Source organism: Macaca fascicularis, chromosome 3 (genome assembly GCF_037993035.2).
Source record: "Macaca fascicularis isolate 582-1 chromosome 3, T2T-MFA8v1.1".
NCBI lineage: Eukaryota > Metazoa > Chordata > Mammalia > Primates > Cercopithecidae > Macaca > Macaca fascicularis.
In genome coordinates, this window is record NC_088377.1 from 89,062,879 (window position 1) to 89,082,023 (window position 19,145).

The window sequence follows — 19,145 nt, forward strand, 5'->3', positions numbered from 1 at the left end:
GTAATGGTGAACCGAATTACTTGTGCACCAGCCTAATATGTCAAAAGAAACTATCCAATCTGAATGATAGAGAAAAAAAGATTAAAACAAAATAAAGAGCTTCAGGGACCTGTGGGTCAATAACAAAAGATCTAACATTTGTGTCATTCATAGGGAAGAGAGGAAAAATTCAGAGATAAAAAATATTTGCAGAAATAATGGCTGAAAACTTCCCACATTTGGCAAAGACATAAAGTTATAGACACAAGAAACTGTGTGATCCCAAAAAGGATAAACCCAATGAATTCCATGCCAAGAAACATCAGAATCAAGCTGCCAAACAAACACTAAAGACAAAAAACATACTGAAAACAGCCAGAGAAAAAAATGATGCATTACCAATAGGAGAACATTGATTTCTAATTATTGTAATTTTCTCTCATTGGAAATCAAGGGTTCCAGGAGGAAGTGTCAAATTTTTTTAAGTGTTGCAAGAAAAGAACTGTCATACCAGATCTATATCCGGCAAAAATATTCTTCAGGGATGAAAGTGAAATAAAGACATTCTATGATGAAAGAAAACTAAAAGAATTCATTGCTGGCAGATCTGCTTAAAGAATTGCTAAAGAAAGTTCTTCAGACAGAAGGGAAATGATGAGAAGGAAGCTTAGAACATCAGGGAGGAGTAAAAACAATAAAAATGATAAATATTGGGCTAATTATAGCAGACTATTCTTCTCTTCCTCACTTCTTTAAAAAATGTTTGACAGTGAAAGCAAAAAATATAACATTGCCTGATGGGGTTTTCAATGTATGTAGATATACTACATGACAACAATAACATAAGGAGGAGAGTAAATTCATCATTATCATGGCAAGGTTTCTACATTTCATGTGATGTGGTAAAATATTGATTCTAAGCAGACTGTGGAAAGTTAAGTATGTATATTGTAATTTTTAGAACAACCACTAAAAATATATATGAAGGTATATAATAAAAAACACAATAGATAAGTCAAACTAAATACTAAAAATGTTCAACCCAAAAGAGTCAGAAAATTGGAAATACAAAAATAGAACAAGAAATAAGAGGGAAAAAACAGAAAACAAAAAATGATAAAACTAAATTTAAATATAATAGTTACATTAAATGCAAATGTACTAAATGCATCTGTTAAAACGGAGAGATTTAAAGAATGGAATTAAAATAAGGTTGTCTTCAAGAAACACGTTTCAAATATAGTGACGTAGGTAGGTTAAAAGTAAGTGGATGTTTAAATTAAGTCTCAGCTATTTATCTTTGTTTTTCTTACATTTGATTTTGCCTTCTTGGTCATGAAGTCCTTGCCTAAGCCAATGTCTAGAAGAGTTTTTCCAATGGTATCTTCCAGAATTTTTATTGTTTCAGGTCTTAGATTTAAGTCCTTGATCCATCTTGAGTTGATTTTTGTGTAAGATGAGAGGTGAGGATCCGGTCTTGTTCTCCTACATGTGGCTTGCCAATTATCCCAGCACCATTTGTTGAATAAGGTGTCCTTTCCCCACTTTATATTTTTGTTCCATTGCTCTATGTGCCTATTTTTAAAGAGCTTTTGCAAGGCAAAAGCAACAGTCGGCAGAGTAAACAGACAACCTATAGAGTGGGAGAAAATCTTCACAATCTATACGTCTGATCAAAGACTAATATCCAGAATCTATAATTAAAACAAACAATCTCATCAAAAAGTGGGCTAAGGACATGAATAGACAATTCTCAAAAAAAAAATATATACAAATGGTCAACAAACATACGAAAAAATGCTCAACATCACTAATGATCAGGGAAATGCAAATCATAACCACAATGCAATACCACCTTAGTCCTGCAAGATTGGCCATAATCAAAAAATCAAAAACAATAGACGTTGACATGGATGTGGTGAACAGAGAGCACTTCTACACTGCTGGTGGGAATGTAAAGTATACAACCACTATAGAAAACAGTGTGGAGAGTCCTTAAAGAAGTAGAAGTAGAACTACCATTTGATCCAGGAACCCCACTTCTGGGTAACTATCCAGAGGAATAGAAGTCATTATTTGAAAAAGATACTTGCACATGCATGTTTATAGCAGCACAATTCACAATTGCAAAAATGTGGAACCAACCCAAATGCCCATCAATCAATGAGTGCATAAAGCAACTGTGATATATATATGATGGAATAGTACTTATATATCTCATATATATATGATGGAATAGTACTTAGCCATAAAAAGGAATGAATTAATGGCATTTGCAGTGACCTGGATGAGATTGGAGACTACTATTCTAAGTGACGTAACTCAGGAATGGAAAACCAAATATTGTATGTTTTCACTCATAAGTTAAGCTATGAGGATGCAAAGGCATAAGAATGACACAACGGACTTTGAGGACTCAGAGGGAAAAGGTGGTAAGGTGATGAGGAATAAAAGACTACAAATTGGGTGCAGTGCATACCACTCGGGTAATGGGTGCACCAAAATCTCACAGACATCACTAAAAGAACTTACCCACATAACCAAACACCACCTGTTCCCCAATAACCTATGGAAATAAAAAAAAATTTTTTTAAGTAAATGGATGAAAAAAGATACCATGCACTATTCCAAATACTAATTAATAAAGTCACATGGCTAGATGATTTCAGACAGACTTTACTTCAGAAGAAAGAAGACTGCCAAGAAGAAAAAGGAATGTCACATAAACATAAGAAAGCTTAATTCGCCAAGTAGACTTAATAATTATAAATGTGTAGGCACCTAACAACAGAGCTTCAAACCTAATGGGGCAAGAACTGACAGACAGAAAAGAGAGGTAGACAAATTCACAATCATTGTTAGAGACCTTAACACTCTTGCCTGGCCTGGTGGCTCATGCCTGTAATACCAGCACTTTGGAAAGCAGAGGCAGGTAGATCACCTGAGGTCGGGAGTTCGAGACCAGCCTGATCAACCTGGAGAAACCCTGTCTCTACTAAAAATACAAAATTAGCCAGGTGTAGTGGTGCGTACCTATAATTCCAGCTACTTGGGAGGCTGAGGCAGGAGAATCACTTGAACCCGGGAGGCAGAGGTTGTGGTGAGCCGAGATCATGCCATTGCACTCCAGCCTGGGCAACAAGAGAGAAACTCCGTGTCAAAAAAAAAACCAAAAACCAAAAAAAAAAAAAAAGACTCTTCCTCTAGATAGAAGTCTCATAGGAAATTAGAAAATATTTTGAACTAAAAAAATAATAAGGGAGAAAATATTTGGGACATGGAGTTAGAGAAAGAGTTCTTAAACACAGCATCAAGAGCATGTTTCATAAGAGAAAATAAAAGATAAACTAAGCTTTTAAAAATTTAATACTTTTATTCAGTGAAAGATATTACTAAGAGAAGGGAAAACAAGTTACGGGCTGAGAGAAAACGTTTGTAAATCAAATATTTGGCAAAGGACTTTTATTTAATGTATATTTTAAAACTCAAAACTTAATAAGAAAACAAACATCCAATTAAAAATGCACAAAAGACGTGAACAGACACTTCACCAAGTATCGTGGCAAATAAATACATGAAAAGATGTTTAGGATCATTAGCCATTAGGAAAATTTAAATTAAAACTATAATGGTATTCCAATACACATCTATTAGAAGCAGTAAAATTGAAAAGACCAGGTACTGGACTGATGACAGAAAAAACTGAATGGATTCATCTGACGACCTAAGAATCCTAAAGGAAATGGGATTTTACTTTAACTGGTCAGAGTAGCAGTAGCACTGTCATCAACAGATCTCAATAGGAGTTCAGCAAAAAATCAAAATGGGCCAGAGTCTTCTCTCCTTTGGACAATTGGATGACATGCCAATGCTTATTGAAGGTGAGCAGGAATTTTAAAACCACTCATAAAAACGAAATCTACCCAAATATTTAAAACATAAAAGCTTACATTCTACATTTCAGTCACGGAATGCATGCCTGAATTCAGGTTGGTACCTTATAATCAGGTTGTAGTGGTTATCTTCACATATCTTCACATATAAAGCCTATGTGTTTCAATTAGTTTCATGAATATAAATGTGATGGTCTAGTTTCAAATCAGTGTGCTTAGATAGGGGCAGTAGAGAAATGCGGACCATCAGAGAGAGAACTGCCCCAAGGATGGTTATCAAGGCATCCATCCATAAAGAGGAACTGGTATATGAGCTCTCCTATTTTAATCATGCCCAAGTTTGGCAATAAACAAAGGAATACTAAACACACAAAAAAGCAAATACAATAGTTTTGGGTATTACTTAGGAAACAAACAACAATACATAAAATGAATTTTTTTACATGAAAATACTTCATCTACAGCAAAGAAGTCAAAATATGCTGGCAGAAACTGACAAATTAACTGACATAAAAGCTAAAAACATCCAATGTGGTTAAAGACAATGCAATATAGGGAACAAATTGCAGATACTGGGGTTCATAGTACCTGTTTTATGCCCTGGCTCCAACCACTGGGCAAATTATTTAACCACTCTGAGCCATCAGTTTCAGGATCTGTAAAATGAAAATTCAAAAGTACTTAATTTGGTTGTTAGGGTTAAATGAGAACATGCACACAAAGAACTTAAAATAACACCTGACACACAGCAATGACTAAAAAGATACTAGCCATTATTATTTTATCATCATCATTGCAGAAAAGACTTGTTGATATCCTTCCAAAATCCAAGCATTAGGAAAGGTACACTCTGCAAAACCCCCAAACTTTCTCCAAGAGTAAGTATGAATCAGATTACTCATTCGTATTGAGCTGGTTGTCAAAGGGAAAGGATATCTTTTTGTGTGACATTGTGCACAGAATACAACTCAGGCTTTAGGGACTCTGGATTTTTATCCTGGCTTTGCCATCAGTTTTCTGGGTGACCTTGAAGTAGTCACCTCACCTTGTAAGACCTCAGCTGATGCCTGCAAGTGGTTGAGTTTAGCCTGGTCTTCTCTCACATCCTTTCCTGCATCCACATTTTATGAGATTTGCCAGGATCTGCCGTGGGATTTGTGTGATCATGCCACCAACTACTAACCCATCCGTCATTGTTGTAGTGCAACCACACAAATCAACTAAAAAAGGGTGGGCTCTGCAGTTCAGACAGACTCTGACTTTGTCTTCCTCAGGAAGTTAACAGAAGAAATCTGACATCTTGTGTCCCCAGATTAATGACACCCCAGGCGCTGTCTCAGCAAGTCCTCCAGGTGTTCTGCTGACTGGTCTTTTGTACTGGTAAAGCTTTCAGTATGACAATGTCTTTACTTTTGTTTCTGGCAAGAATTAATAAGTTACTTATGATATTTAATAAGAAACAGATGCTCCCAATGAGAATGGGGCCCCGTTGCCCATTAATTCTGGTTGGATTTTTCTTGCCATGGTGAATGGAAGCAGACAAAGTAGGTGATCCACACGGTATGTTGCAAGACCAAAGGCATCTGCAGATGGTAGAGCTGAGAACAATTGCTCTGTATAATTCAAAATGGATGGGACAATGATATGATGTTTAAAATCAGGAAAGCATTTGATTTGTATAGTTAAAAGCTAATAAGCACTATGGCCCTGAAACTGTTCCATATGCTAGGAAGTGACTGTACATAACAGAGGTGGGATAGCTAATGAGTCAATAGTTCTAGAACATCCACTACTAACAAAATATTATTTTCGGGTAATGGATGGTACGGTGTGAAAGAGCAACATTTATTAGGCACCAACATTGTGTCAAGCACACATTCAAAACCATAAATCTATTGAGCTTGATACATTAGGTATGAAGTAATTTTTCATCAAGTAATTTTTCAATTGTCACACACTGGGTTCAGTTTTATTCTGGCAAGAATTAATAAATTCAAGAATTAATAAATTTATCTCTGTTGGAGATGAATGCACAAGGAAATCAAGAAAATTGCAACCTAGAATGATTTGATAATTGAAACGTAATACCAACATCCCTTGCCTTGATTCAAGGCTCACCAAACACTCTTCATGCTCCCGAAGATGATATGGCTTCCCTTCAGTATCAGGGAGAAAATGGGCTAGTCATGTCAACTTAAGTACTTAGGACCAAGTGATAGTTACAGTTGTCAGTGTATGGTTACATGCTGGCATTTGGAGTTTGAATTCTTTTCTTTTTTTTTGAGATGGAGTTTCGGTCTTGTTGCCCAGGCTAGAGTGCAATAGTGTGATCTGGGCTCACTGCACTCTCTGCCTCCCGGGTTCAAGTGATTCTCCTGCCTCAGCCTCCCAAGTAGCTGGGATTCCAGGTGTGTGCCACCATGCCCGGCTAATAATTTTTGTATTTTTAATAGAGACGGGGTTTCACCATATTGGTCAGGCTGGTCTTGAACTCCTGACCTCAAGTGATCCATCTGCCTCAGCCTTCCAAGATGCTGGGATTCTTATATGTGCTCAGTAGCCTAAGTGTGTGTGCGTGTGTGTGTGTTTGTGTGTGTATTTTTTGTTTTGTTCTATCAACCCGTAACCTTCAAGGACATTATTATACTCTACTTAAACAAATAAAACAAGGTAAAAGTTTAAGGTTGCACCTAAAAACATTCAAATAGCAGATGGTATATGTAAGGCACCATGGTAGCTTAGATTAGTATTTTTGAACATGACAGGGGTATGCTTGCCTGTCCCATCGACATTCAGCCATGTGACACACTTGGGCCTTGTGGAAGGTGCAGGGCACTTCACTGAACCTTGCCTTGGGGTCTAGCCATATGATTTGGCTTGGCTGCTGGAGCTTTAGCAGATGTGTTACAAGCAGAACTGGAATGTGTTCGTGTGGTTGGGCTTGTCCTCTTGTGCCTTTGCTGTTGCCACAAGAAGAGCTCCCCTGAGAGTTTCATCCCTTCAGGCTGATTGCCAGAATGGGCACCCTGAAGCCGACTGAAGCCCAGCCCTAGCCTACAACAGGGAACAATCCCAGTTGGCTCCTCAGCTTGAAACAGAGACATTCAGCCCCACATGAGTCAGAATGAAGGACGGCTGTATAAAGCTATTCCGTTTAGGGGTGGCTTATTTTATTGCGTTATTTTAAAACAATAGACTTGACAGTTGCCATGAGGGAAAACAAATAATAGCAAATAAGGTTTTTCTCTGCTCCAACTGTAAAATCAATACCAATTGAATTAGAGCAGAAATGTGCAAAGTTACTGTAATGGAAAGAGTGACTTTCAAACCGGACCAGTACTTGACAAATGGAACTGAACTTCTAGGGAATTCAGCAGCGGGTCAGTTAAGTATGAAAGCCCTAAGAAAATGATTCAGAGAGGCATGAGTTGTCTGCATTACCCCAACACAGTTAAGGGTAGAGAGATTCACCCAAGGACTCCAATTTCTAAAGGGACTGCATCTCTGTTGGAGATGAATGCACAAGGAAATCAAGAAAATTGCAACCTAGAATGATTTGATAATTGAAACGTAATACCAACAACCCTTGCCTTGATTCAAGGCTCACCAAACACTCTTCAGGCTCCCAAAGATGATATGGCTTCCCTTCAGTATCAGGGAGAAAATGGGCTAGTCATGTCAACTTAAGTACTTAGGACCAAGTGATAGTTATAGTTGTCAGTGTATGGTTACATACTGGCATTTGGAGTTACATACCTATCTGTGAATATGGTCAATGTGACTCTGATTTGACATCTGTCCTTTCAGAGAGATAAAAGCTGGTGACCAGACTAAGGTAAAATTCACCTGGGGAGACCTATTGGTCCACACCCTGGCAGCTTCTTCTTGTGATACTCTGACCTTTTTGTGGTCCTTTCCCATTTGAAATGCTAAAATGATATTATAGCTAGCAAGAAAAAAAAAAGCTCATTGAAATTTAGTCTAATTGTAAAATTTCCTTATTCTTTAATAACCACAAAATAAACTGTATAGTTAATAAGGGTCAAACAAATTTAGAATACGGAAGATTATAATGTCTTGAGAAATCAAGGGAAGGCCATTTCACAGTAAATGAGAAGTGTTACCTGGCAATGGGGTTAAAATTGTAATGACAAGGTAAAATGGATTTAACATCATGGACAAATATGTGAACGTGGAACCTAGTTTCTTGGTGTGTACTAATGGCAAAGGAATCCTAATATTTGGAAATGGTAGGAAATGTCTATGGGAAGACAGAAAATACCATAGGGATTTATAGTGAAATGTAAAGCTGTAAAATGGATAAAATGTGTGTAATATACAGAGCACAGGTGAGAACAAGAGTGAATAAATACTCTAAGGAATAACAACTGCGGGTGTTCTGAGGATATATAAACGTGGTTAACGAGAAGTTGATGGTTACGTATTTTAGAACTACTTTTTTCAAATATGTGTCCCTCTGTGAGGAGAGGAAAATCACAGTTTGGGGCTAAATTGGTGAATAAATGGACAAATGTCTGTACAACTTTTGGGATGAAAGGCCCACTGTGAACCATAGATGACTTGATGACTTTATAGTTAGGTAATGCACTTGACCCTACAACCATTTTCTGATAATCTGTGATGCAATTTTCACATCTCTTATCTCATCTTGCACTCATACACACACAAAATTAAAACAAAGGAAGCACAGATACAATTTTCTTCATTTTAGAGATGTGAAACTCAAATATCGAAGAAAGTATGACTTATTAGGCATTTCTCAGCTAAATAGTAAGTGGTGAGTCAGAGTGAACTCTAAGAGTTGACTGTGCATCTTTCCACAGTTCTGCATTCAGTGACATCGTGTTTGTGACTCAAGATTGGCAATGGGAGTATTTACACATGGAAATCGGCAAATAAACACTGTAAATCAAGAATTCCTGTCCCCCACCCTAAGAGCTGGTTATAAAACATTTGCCACCATGTCACTAACTAGAACACAGGTCTTACAGACAGGGGTTCCATCCACTGGGCCACTCTGCTCAAGATCCAAAACGTTCAATTCATCAACCCCAGGTGCATTGACAGGAGTCCACAAGCACCAGAGCAGATGCCTCTAGGTTCACCCTCTAACTCTTTACAGAAATTTAGTGTTAATGCCCTTCTGCTAATGATGTGAAGACAGCCTTTTGGGGTGAGAGAAAAAGGCATGTTGACTTTAATAACTGAATGAAAATCAAATAATTTATGTAGCTATAACTTTAAATCTTTGGTTGGCCCACACTGTATAATGAACCTTAACATATTTGGATCCCGGAGTGGATTACCAAATAGTCCACCTAGGTAAATAAACAAGCGTAGTATGCTTGGATATTGATTAACTATCATTTTATTCACTTATCCTTGTAGAACTTACAGGGAAGTCATTTTATTTAAAACTGTAAGATGAGTTGAATATAAACCAATGTTTCTCAAATACTTTTAAGTATTTTACTTTTGTTTGTATTATTTTTAAAATTATAGAATGAATATATTTTTCAAAGTATTTGCCAGAAATGCTACATGGCTTAGTGAGGGTCTAAAGAAGAACCAGTGATTTTCAGCTTATTATATTCCTCAAATCTCCTATTACCCAATCTTTCACTGACCATGCCTCTTCCTTCTACAAAGACCTTATGTAACAAAGAAGAGTCCATGAAAACACCAGCAGTACCAAAAAGCATGAAAAGAAGCCAGTAAGAAAAGCAGATTGCAATAGGAATAGGATGATTTGGAAGTCACAATAATTACATTTTCACTTTAACTTAGTTGGTGCTGAAGAAAACAACTTTGCCTGGCCTGGCTGTGAAGCTCACTGTATTTTACACTGAAGTTGGAAGATAGAAGATTTCCTTTTTAAGCATTTTTCCAAAGATTCTGCCATCATGACAAGGCCTGATTTGCTCCTAAAGAAGTTATGAGAAGAGGCCCATCAATTATGTGAGTGACTGGGCACCATGGTTCATGCAGCACATTGGGAGGCTGAGGCTGGAAGATCACTTGAGCCTAGGAGGTCAAGAAGAGCCTGGGAAATATTGCAAGACCCTATATCTACAGAAAATAAAAAACTAGCTGTGTGTGGTGGTGTATGCCAGTAGTCCCAGATACTCTGGAGGTTGAGGCAGGAGGATGCCTTAAGCCCAGGATCTCAAGTTACAGTGAGCTATGATTGTGCCATAGCACTCCAGCCTGGGTGACAGAGGGAGACCCACCTCTAAAAAAAAATAATAATAATAATCCATAAATAAATAACTGTTCCTAAAGATAAACTGATTCTGTACAAAAGGAAAGTGGGTAAATGCTTATGCAATTGTTATGTGAAAGCTCTCTGAAGGCCTCAAATGATGCATTATTTCTCATAGTCTTATCCTTACCTTTCTTGCAAGTGATCGTGACCTCTAGGGGCCCCAAGTTACCTGTAGGTGACCTCCCATTCTGGAGTGCCATATTTCAATCCATGAAACGTGTGTCAAGCACACCTATGTACAAATAAGAGTAAATTAAAGCATTGCTCTGCCACGTGGAGGGCCTCATAAGATAGGCCAAGGAGTGTTTAATAAGCCTCCTAGGTGAGTTGGAATTAAAGCTAGTCTTGGGGGGCAGCGGTTCAGGTGGCTAGTCACTGGTGGTGATTGCATTTCTTCATGGAATGAGAGATGGGGCATAATAACTTCTTAGACATTTTGATTTCTAAAATTACCAGCATTCTGTGAGCAGTTTGCTATTTGGATAATCAGGAACTCTAGGAACCCCAGCAGGACCTTGTCCTTTCCCCAAGGGGAAAGGGCTAGTGGAGAAAAAAGAGGAGAGAAAAAGCTGGAGTGGGGTAGCAGGAGGGAATAAAAGAAAAGATGAGAGAAAGAAGGGAAGTTGTATTATGGTTTTTTTATTTGAGACGGAGTCTCGCTCTGTCGCCCAAACTGGAGTGCAGTGGCACGATCTCCACTCTCTGCAAGTTCCGCCTCCCGGGTTCACTCCATTCTGCTGCCTCAGCCTCCCGAGTAGCTGGGACTACAGGCGCCCGCCACCACACCCGACTAATTTTTTTGTATTTTTAGTAGGGACAGGGTTTCACCGTGTTAGCCAGGATGGTCTCGATCTTCTGACCTCGTGATCCACCCGCCTCGGCCTCCCAAAATACTGGGATTACCTGTGTGATGTATTATGCTTTTCAGTGTGCCAAGCAACTAACCCGTTTACCCTCACAAAGGAGGAACCAGATCTGGGGATTTTCTTCTTTTCCTAAGACCTAACCTCGGCACCTTAACCATGGCTGTCAATACCTTTCTGGCCAATTATTGGCATTACCAGCAAGTAACTTTTACTTAGAAGCATTGTTGCATTATTTGGGGGATTATGAGGGTGGGTGATGGAGGAGTCCCAGGAGAACTATTATTTAAATTTTGTGTAGTAAGTGACCTTAATGGGTGAGATATAATCTGGTTATGGTACAAAGTAAAAACTGGAGACTCTTAATGCTCAAACCAGAATCCTCTTCAACTGAGAAGAAAGAAGACATTCTTTGACACTAGTTTACAGTTCCAAGGTGGGGAGAAAAAAAAAAAGAAGGAATTTAGTTGAGCCCAAATGGAAAATTTGGTCCAGGGTCCATGAACAAAAGCAAGAGAGAGAGAAAAAAACTTCTTTAATGTAATAACTTTGGTTAATTTTACTGTGCTAAATGATCTGTTTTCCTATAAATTAGCTTGCTCTTTTAGCTGAAGCTCACTAAAAAAAAAAAAAAAAAAAAAAAAAAAGCAAGTTAATAAAATGCACAACATTTATTGTGCATGCAGCATATCCTGGATTCATGACTTGGAACTCCAAATCAGAACGAGGAATTTGGAACACAAAATACAGAACGAGAACGTACAGAAACCAAGTACAGTTGGCACTTTATAATTACAAGTGGCACAACATTTCGGCAGGGATCCAGGTTTTTTTTTAATGCATATGACTCAATATGGAATGTTTTTGTTCATGATGTGTAACTACTGCCATTGACAACTGTCCAGGTGCTATAATGTGTACTGAACTAACACAGGCTGGTGACAAATTTCCCCGAGCAATATACAGATACACCTCACATGGCCAAGAAAGGCAAAATACTATGATTAGGATTTGGGTTTGTCTACAAGTATGCACATACTCATACTCTATTTCATAAAGACAGATATATATGTGTGTATATGTAATACATACACATATATGTTAATCCTGACAAATGCAGTTTATATATTATATATATTATATCTTTTATATTTATACATATATTACATATATAAAGCACTGTTTTTGTTAGGATTAGCGTTTGATGCAGCAAACAGGGCTTAAATGGAAACTTATTTATAGACCATAAGGAATTAGGTAATTGAATAAAGAAACAACAATTATTTGATCTTCTGACTTCTTTTCTTCCAGTCTTCTCTCTTTAGTCCAAGGTTCTTGTGAAACAAGTAACCAGACAAATGTTTGGGTTATGTAGGCAATTCTTACCTAGTTCTCTTAAAGCGAATTTAACCAGTACAGTGGGACACCTAATTACTTGTATTTGTATTTCTGCAATTTTGAGAGTTCATAGATGTCAATCGTGAAGACAGAAAGAATCAATCTAGGAAAAGACATTTGGACTCTTGTTTATTGTAGTAGTCCCCTCTTGCTGTGGTTTTGCTTTCTATGGTATCAGTTACCTGTAGTGTTGAAGATTTATTAGCATTGTCGGCATTGATCCTATTTTGTCTGCTTCAATTTTGACTTTTAGTGTAATTAATTAACTTCACTAAATATTTAGTTCCACTAAATACTAATTTAGTGGAGTTAATTTGGACATATTAGTGGAATTTGTGAACATGTATATATTTACACATGTATATTACTTATATATGGCTGTGGGTGTGTATATACACATACAAATATACATATATATTTGACCTATCGGCATGTGTATTTGTATGTATGTAGAGAGATATATGCATATGCATGCAGATGACAGTTTTGATTTGATTTTTGTTTAATCAAAGAGAATATTTGGAATCATGTCAATCTCCTTATTTTGGAGGTAACAAAACTGGACCCCAGGAACATGTGGAAACTAAGCTGATTTTGCAAAATGTGTGTGTATAGTTTTACAATATAAGTATCTATCCATTTATCTACATATGTATGTATGTATATATGTATCTACCATTTGATATATACTTATCTCTCTAAGTATATATACACACAAAATATATAAAATCAAAACAAGTGTAAGAAAATAATTCCACTATACAGATATAACTACTGTAAATTATGCCAACATATAATTATGTTTAAATTTAATAGAACTCTCAAGAATATTGACTATAACTTTTTTTTTTTGGAGACAGAGTCTTGCTCTGACACCCAGGCTGAAGTGCAGTGGCATGATCAGGGATCACAACAGCCTTGACATCACGGGAACTACAGATGTGCACCAACTACAGCTGGCTAACGTTCTTTTTTTATTTTAGTAGAGACGATGTCTCACTATGTTGCCCAGGCTGGTCTCAAACTCCTGAGCTCCAGGGATCCTCCCATCTCAGCCTCCCAAAATGCTGGGATTATAGGCATGAGCTACCACGCCCAGACAACTCCATTTTTTAAATCATTAATTTGGTACAAAAAAAGATTAACCTTTTTAAATTTTGTATTTCTTTATCTAATATAAAGTTCAAAAGATTATAACATCTTTATTAAGAAATTTTATTACTTGTTCATGACTTTTGCATTATTTTCTGTATGGATTATAAATACTTTTCTCATAATAATTTTTTATGTGATAAGGATAGGCACAAGAGCTTTAATGTTTTTAGTGAAATGTATGACCTTTCTTTAGTATTTCTTCCATTAATTTTCACTTTAGAAATATCTTGCTCACTCCAGCTATTTACGTATTCTCTTACGGCTTCTTCAAAATTTATACGTTAAGGGTTAAATTTTAACCATTAATTCTCCAGGAATTTATGTTGGTGTGAGACATTATGTGAGCTCTACCTTAAATTTTCGTTTAATTTTTCTCAACATCATTTGTTATCTAATCCATTATTATCTTCTCATTAAATTTTGGTGTGTTTTTTAGTACATACTGAACTTTCATTTCTTCTGAGAGCTTACTAGTGAGTTCTAAATTCTGTGTCATACATTTATTATTGACTCTTTCTTGTTTAATATTTTGGTGATTAGACTGGTGTCTAATACATTTTAGTATCTGCAAGCACAATTCCCATTTCTCTATTTCAATATTTCTATAATCATCATTCTTTTTATTTATTCTTTCACATAAATTTGAGAATCACTGTGTCAAGCAAAAATAGTGAAACTGTCATTAAGCTTGAGTTAAATCCATACATTAATTTTGGAAAAAATGTTTTGAGAATACTGACATTTTTATAAATTAACACTGTATATCTTTCCCACAAAGATTTTAAAAGTTTGTGTATTTGAGTACTTCACATTTCTTTTTAAAATTATTACTACTCTTGCATCGTTATAGCTTTATTAGTGAGAATGAATATTTCTTTCCTCTAATGTATTGTCCACTCAGTTACTGTTGGTCTGCAAGAAAAAAAGTAGTCTTTTTCTTCATTTTTTTCTTAAACCCAGTTGTAGTCATAAAAATTTAAAAATTTTACAGTAAAACTTCTTTGGTTTTTAGTTATATTATTTGAAATGCTGTCTTTTCTTTTTCTCCTATCTTGCTACATATCTTCATGGCTAGAATTCAGAACAATGTTAAGTATTGAGATAAAATACATCCTCATCTCATTCTTTCTTATTAAAGGAAGTGTTTCTAATATTTCACTGCTAATGTGATGTTGACTTTAATATAGATGTTCTCTATCATCTTCAGCAGGTATATTTCTGAGCCTAGACATTTTTTTAACCTGGATATGTATAGTATTTCACCGTTCTTGCATTTCTACAAAGAAATGCCTGAAACTGGGTAGCTTATATGGAAAAGAGGTTTAGTTGGTTCATGGTTCTGCAGACTGAACAGGAAGCATGACATTGGCATCTGCTCAGCTTCTGGGGAGGCCTCAGGGAGCCTTTACTTATGACAGAAGGTGAAGTGGGAGCAGGTATGTCACATGGCAAAAGCAGGAGCAAGAGAGAGAGTGGGGGGAGGTGTCACACACTTTAAACAACCAGATGTCATATGAACTCAGAGCAAGAGCTCACTTGTCACCAAGGGGATGGCCCAAGTCATTCACGGGGGATCTATCCGTATGATCCAAACACCTTCCACCAGGCCCCACCTCCAACACTGGGCATTACATTTTAACAAGAGGTTTGGGTGAGGACAAGTAACCAAACTCTATAATTGTACCTCTGCCCTACCAAATTATCATGTCCTTCTCACATTGCAAAATACAGTCATGCCTTCCCAATGGTTTCCCAAAATCTTAACTTGTTCCAGCATCATCTCAAAAGTCCAAAGTCCAAAATCTTATCTGAGAAAAGACAAGTCCTTCCATCTATTAGCCTGTAAAATAAAAATCAAGTTATTTACATCCAAGATACAATGCGGATGCAAGCACTGGGTAAACATTCCCTTTCTAAAAGGGAGAAATCATCCACAAGAAAGGGGTTATAGGTCCCACGCAAGTCTGAAACTCAGCAGGGCAGTCATTGAATTTTCAAGCTCCAAAATAGTCTCCTTTGACTCTATGTCCTTCATCCAGGCCACACTAATACAAGGATTGGGCAACCAAGGCCTTGGTTAGCTTGAGTAGCTCTGCCTCTTTGTCTTTGCAGGGTAAAGTCCCCAGGGCTGCTGTCATGGGTTGGAATTAAGTGTCTGTGACTCTTCCATGCTAATAGTGCAAGTTGTTGGGGGATCTACCATTCTGGGACCTGGAGGATGGTGGCCCTCTTCTCACAGCTCCACTAGTCAGTGCTGCAGTGGGGATGCTCTATGTGGGGCCTCCAATCCACATTTTACCTCTGCACTGTGCTAGTATAGGTTCTATGTGAGGGCTCAGCCCCTGCAGCAGGCTTCTGCCTGGACACCAGTCTTTTCCATACATTCTCTGAAATCTAGGTAAAGGCTTAGCAGCCTTCCACCTGAAAATGTGGAAGCAACTTTGGAGCTGGTTAATGGGCAGCTCCATTAATGGAAGGTTCAGAAGAAGACAGGAAGATGTGGAAAAGTTTGAAACTTCTTAGAGACTGGTTAAATAGTTGTGACCAAAATGGCTAGAGAGCCTTCATCACTCTTGCATTCTGTGTGCCTACAGGCTTAACACCACTTGTAAGAGGCCAAGGGTTACAGCTTGCATTCTCCACAGGGTTAGCTGTACCTAGGCCCCTTTGAAGCATGGCTGGAACTGAAGTGGTCAGGATGTGGGGAGCAGCATCCCTGAGGCCTCAATGAAGCCTTGGGTCTGGCCCATGAAGCCATTCTCCCCTCCTAAGTGTCAGGGCTTGTGACGGGAGGGGATGCCGGGAAGGTCTCTAAAAATGCCTCTGAGGCCTTTTACCCATTGTTTTGTATATTAGCACTTGGCTCCCTCCAAGTGGTTGCTCCACAGCCTGTTTGAATTCCTCTCCCACAAAAAGCTTTTTCTTTCTTTACTGTATGGCCAGTTTTCAAAATTTCCAAACTTTTACTCTCTGTTTTGTTTAAATATAAGTTTCAACTTTAAGTCATTTTTTTCACTCTCACATCTGAGCAGAGGTTGTTAGAGGCAGCCAGACTACATCTTGAATGCTTTGCTGCTTAGAAATTTCCTCTGTCAGATACCCTAGCTTGTCGTTCTGAAGTTCAAACTTTCGCAGATCCCTAGGCCATGAACAGAATGCAGCCAAGGCATAACACGGGTGGCCTTTGCTCTAGTTCCCAATAAGTACTTCATTTCCATCTGAGACCTCAACAGCCTGGACTTCACTGTCCATATCATTACCAGCATTTTGGTCACAACTGTTCAACCAGTCTCTAAGAAGTTTCAAACTTTTCCTCACCTTCCTGTCTTATCCCGAGCCTTCCAAGTTCTTCCAATCTCTGCCTATTACCCAGTTCCAAAGCTGCTTTCACATTTTCAAGTATTTTTATAGCAATGCTCCACTACTGTGTACCAATGTTCTGTATTAGACCATTATTGCATTGCTATAAAGAAATACCTGAAACTGGATAATTTATATGGAAAAGACATTTAATTGGCTCATGGTGCTGCAGACTGTACAGGAAGCATGGCATTAGCATCTGCTTGGCTTCTGGGGAGGACTCAGGGAGCTTTTACTGGTAGCGGAAGGTGAGTGGGAGCAGGCATGTCACATGATGAAAGCAGGAGCAAGAAAGAGTCAGGGAGGTGCCACACACTTTAAACAACCAGATCTCGTGTGAACTCAGAGCAAGAGCTCACTCACCATCAAAGAGATGGCCCAAGCCATTCATGAGGGATCTTCCCCCATGATCCAAACACCTCCCACCAGGCCCCACCTCCAATATTGGGGATTGTATTTCAACGTGAGATTTTAGTGGAAACAATTATACAAAGTATATCAGGTAGTCAGTTCCACTAAATGCCTTTAAACCATCTGCTGAGAATGTAACTGTATTTTGTTATAATTGGACCTTTTAATATGTGTAATTATAGAAAGAGATATTCTAATATTTAGCTTCCTACCCATTTCTTGGATTAACACTGTTAATGGAGGTGGATTTCTCTATTGCCAAATACAGTTGAATTCAATTTGCAGATATTTTATTGGTCTATACTTTTTGTGCTATTTATATTAGCTTTCATTTTTTTATTTTCTAAAATAATCTGGATAACTATGTTCTGGAATAATTTATTAAACCTGCTACTGGAAAGCTTGATCAACATGCCCTATAATCTTTTGTGAAAATAATTCTTTGAAACTTTTATTTTCTCAGTTTTTCAGTGGATATTCCACATATTCGGTTTCTAATTACTGATGAGTCAATTTTCCCCACTTAAGATTTTTAAAATAAAATTTCCTTTCTACTGAAATTCTCCAATTTGTAGTAATAAACTTAGATAATAACATAGTTTTCTCTGTATTTTTAAATTATCATCTATTTTATATAACTTATATCAGTTCCATTTTTTTGTTCATATTTCTCTCTGTTTTTAAAATTAAAGTTACTAGAGCCTTGTCACTTTTTTCTTTCATCTCACAGATATATTGATTTTTTCTTTTGTTATTATTTCACCCCGATTTCCTTATTTAATATCTTGTCATTTTTCCAACTCCGGGACTGAGTGCTTACTTCATTTATTTAAATTATTTCGTGTTTAAGTAAGCATAATTAAGACTATAAATTTGAGCCACTATGTTGCTAGATAGGATTTTAATTTCTATTATATTTTTTAAATAGTCATCATTCATCAATTAAATGACTATTCATTTAACACCTTCCATGTGCCAAGCATTGTCTTACAAGAAAAACTTAAATTATAATTACAATTTAAATTTTCTCTTGGAACAATAGATTTTAAGACACTCTTTTTCCTTTTAAATTGGTTAGATTTTTGTTAGTTTTGATTGTTTGCTTAAACATATATTATTAACTGTTAGTCATTGCATTATACTCAGAGGAATCTGTCTACAAATATTCTAGAGTTGGAAACCTTTTGAGTTTTTCTCTTGCAGCTTCATGTATGATGAACTTTTGTAAATATTTCACAAGTGACTGAAAAGAGGGAAAAGTCTCTCTGTGATGTTTGTTAAAATTTATTAATTATAATATTCAGACTGTTGATTTTCAAAATCTGAGAGATCTGTGTTAGAATGTAATGAATGTTAGTTAATGAGTACAACGTTCTAGTTAGACAGGAAGAATAAGTTCAGGTGTCCTATTGCACAGCATGATGACTATAGTTAATAATAATGTAGTGCATATTTCAAAGTAGCTAAAAAAGGATTTTAAATGTTCTCACCACAAAGAAATGATTATTTAAGATGATGAATATGTTAATTAGCCTGATTTATTTCATAATGTATGCATATATCAAAACATTACATTGTACTCTATAAATACATACAATAAACATTAGTCAATTAAATTTTTTTTTTTTGAGACAGTGTCTCGCCTTGTCTCTAGGCTGGAGTGCAGTTGCACAATCTTGGCTCACTGCAACCTCCGCCTCCTGGGTTCAAGTGATTCTCCTGCCTCAGCCTCCCAAGTAGCTGGGACTGCAGGCACACGCCACTATGCCCAGCTAATTTTTGGATTTTTAATAGAAATGG